This window comes from Rhinopithecus roxellana, chromosome 10 (assembly GCF_007565055.1).
Source record: "Rhinopithecus roxellana isolate Shanxi Qingling chromosome 10, ASM756505v1, whole genome shotgun sequence".
Classification (NCBI taxonomy): domain Eukaryota; kingdom Metazoa; phylum Chordata; class Mammalia; order Primates; family Cercopithecidae; genus Rhinopithecus; species Rhinopithecus roxellana.
This window is the reverse complement of record NC_044558.1, coordinates 92,215,809-92,219,236: the sequence shown is the minus strand read 5'-3', so window position 1 is coordinate 92,219,236 and position 3,428 is coordinate 92,215,809. Positions and strand designations below refer to the sequence as shown.

The window sequence follows — 3,428 nt, the reverse complement described above, 5'->3', positions numbered from 1 at the left end:
CACCTTGGAGGATGTAAAGACAGGTCCCAAATTTGGGGGACCTCAAAACCTAGTGGAGGAGGATTTCTCCCGCCCTCACCCCCGCTTTTTTTTCTTTTTGAGATGGAGTTTCGCTCTTGTTGCCCAGGCTGGAGTGCAGTGGCGTGATCTTGGCTCACTGCAACCTTCACTTCCCGGGTTCAAGCGATTCTCCTGCCTCAGCCTCACAAGTAGCTGGGATTACAGGCACCCACCACCATGCCCAGCTAATTTTTTGTATTTTTAGTAGACACGATGTTTCACCATGTTGGCCAGGCTGGTTGTGAACACCTGACCTCAGGTGATCCACCCACCTTAGCCTCCCAAAGTGTTGGGATTACAAGTGTGAGCCACCATGGCTGGGCTTTTCCCCTTTTCATGTGGGTGGTTTTCCAGTGAAAACTGAAAACCTGCTAGATAAATTCTTTTAAAAAGCTGTAACACTTAGTAGGGGAGATAGACAGTTGCACAAATAACCACAGCACTAAGGTATAAACTACCGTAGGTAAGATACCAAATGCTATGAGGCATCAGGAAGACAGCTGTTTTCAGATAGGGGTTAACTTTATGGAGGTCTTCCTGGGGGAGGAAGGCTCTGAACTAAGCATGCAAATACAGGCAAGATTGGGACATCGTGCCAATGAAGAGATGTTGGAAACCAAGCAGCCTGGACTGAGGCTCTTTCCTTCCTCCTCTTCCTAATTTTCTCCATCCTCCTCTCCATCTTGTCTTCTTTCTCTTTCTCCTTTCATTTATTCTTCTCTTCTTCCTCCTCCTTTTCTTTCCCTTCTGTTCTTTCTTCCCTCCATCCTGCCTTCTCCCTTCTCTTCCTCTTCTTATTCTTCCTCATTTTCTTCCTTCTCTTCCTCTTCCTTCCACCTTCCCCTAATTATTTTATAATAATCAATTGACACACCATATTAGAAAATCAGCCAAGGTCTGAGGACATGAATGCTGGTAAACCTTCCTTCCAGCTGTTTGCTTCACACTTCAGCCTTGGAGTGGAAATGCAACTTCAAGTATAAATTAGGGCAAATTCTATTGTGGGTGAGGCAACTTTTTTGTCAAGGAGGACAAAGCTTAACACCCACCCTCAGGAAAGGCAATTAGAAGAATAAATCTGGTCAACCAGACCTTGGCTCAGACCCAGCCCTGTCCTTTTCTCTCTGTGTAACCTTCAGCAAATAGCTATACATCTGTTTCCACCTCTGTAAGATGAGGGTAAACTGGGATTCTCTCTTCACGGGGTGTCATGAGGGTTAAATGAAATAATCGATGTGAATGTATTTAGCATCATACCCAGCACATAGTAGATGCTAAAAAAAAGTTCACTTCCCATCTCCTTTAATTAATGAATCTCTATATTTAAAATGGGGTCTGTGGCTTTGAAGCGGGAGCGAGTTGTGATGGGGTTGTGCTGGCAGAAGAGATGGAAGGCAGGAGAGAAGATCGCGTTTCTGATGGGGTTAAGGTGGGCAGTGTAAATCTAATTTCTGGGCAAAAGATGCAATTTGCCAGCCCTTTTAATTATTATTTTTTATTATAGATACAAATTAAAAATAAACTGTGTGTCTCAATCACAGCAGGGATTAAAATAGTTCCCTAATTGTTATCTTTGAATCAATCTAGCTTCCATTAGCTCTGCTTCTCAAGGTATAATTGAGGTGTGTGTGCGTGTGTGTGTGCCTGTGTGCGTGTGTGAGCATGCATGTGTGTTTCCGTGATTTGTGGGGAAGGCACCTTCCTCCATTTGATGCACTCCGTTGTCTTCCAAATTCCAGTTTCCGTTTTCCTTCCTCTTTGCTAAAAAGACCTTGAGTGGCAGTGGAGTTGGTGAGGCTTGAACAGTAGATGCCTCTCCCTATCCCACCATACCTAAAATTTTTGTTTCAAAAATCAGCATGCTTTGTACTATACTAGGGGCATTTTTTGATTGGGTTGAAGGTGGGAGAGGAGTGATCTAAAATCAATACGTTGGTGATTGCTAAGCTCAATTTCTTCCTGAATATAGAGCTCCAGACTGCGAATTCTCTAGACAAGAAACAGGGCTTCTTGTTCATCTTGTTCTTGGCTATATTCCCAGCACCTAGAACAGTGTCTGGTACATTGTCAGTTCTCATTAAATATTGAATAATTAAAGTCAATCAAGCATGTTGCACTAGAAGAAAATATGCGAAATGCGTAGTAAACAAATACACGATCCCTGGTACATTGATAGTGCTAGTGAGCAATAACACAGCTCCTGTTCTTTTTATCACAGATACCGAAACTCAGATGGACCTGAGACAATTTTTCCTCTTAAATTTTATTTTAATATTTAGAGTTTTACTAGTCGCCACTTATCAAGCTCTTGCTATATATACTTGATGCTTTACATGTGGTATTGCGAATTCTCAGGCACTCTTACTATACCCATTTTACAGATAAGGAAACTGAGGCTCAGAGAGATGAAATCACTTGTGCAAGCTCACACAGCTGGTGAGTGATGAGTCTGGGATTCAAACTCAGATCTGCCAGGCTCCTAAACATCTATGATCTCTCTTGTCACTATCCTTCCCTACCTTATGATCACCAACTGTTTATATTTTATTTTATTATTTTATATTTTTGGACACAGCATCTCTGTTGCCCAGGCTGGAGTGCAGTGGCAACCATCATAGTTCACCACAGCCTCAAACCCCTGGGCTCAAGTGATTCTCCTGCCTCAGCCTCCCAAGTAGCTGGGACTACAGACATGCATCATCATGCCTGCCTAATTTTTGTTTATCTTTTTGTAGAGATGGGTGGGGCGGGTCTCGCTATATTGCTCAGGCTGGTCTCGAACTCCCAGCCCAAGCAATCACCCCACCTTGGTGTCCCAAAGTACTGAGATTACAGGTGTGAGCCACTATGTCCAGCTTCCCACTTAATGATTTCTTTCAAGTAAGCAAGCTAAGTATTGTTGGCCTTATTCTTCATATGAAGAAAATGAGGCCCCAAGAAAATTCTTAAGACTTGTGTAGGGGTGGGACGTGTCACATGCATGAAGACCTCATGCTAGTGGCCAGTGTACCATGTATGCACCCTACCCAGGGCATCACCCTGCCCTCCTGTGCTGGGTATCCAATCCAATGGAAATTAAAAAATGAGAACCTTGGGCCAGGCAAAGTGGCTCATGCCTGTAATCCCAGCACTTCGGGAGGCCAAGGCAGGTGGACTGCTTGAGGTTGAGAGTTTGAGACCAGCCTGGCCAACATGGCAAAACCCCATCTCTATTGAAAACACAAAAATTAGCCGGGTGTGGTGGTGGGTGCCTGTAGTCCCAGCTACTTAGGAGGCTGAGGCAGGAGAATTGCTTGAACCCAGGAGGCGGAGGTTGCAGTGAGCCGAGATCGTGCCACTGCACTCCAGCCTGGGTGACAGAGACAGAG

General features: G+C 44.3%; 1 non-coding gene across 1 annotated transcript; it reads right to left on the bottom strand.

Moving 5' to 3' along the window:
- Positions 1-401: 401 nt before the first annotated feature.
- On the bottom strand, positions 402-464 carry LOC115900167. Its single transcript, XR_004059837.1, has one exon. It is a non-coding gene; the product is annotated as a U7 small nuclear RNA (small nuclear RNA).
- Between the last annotated feature and the right edge of the window lie 2,964 nt (positions 465-3,428).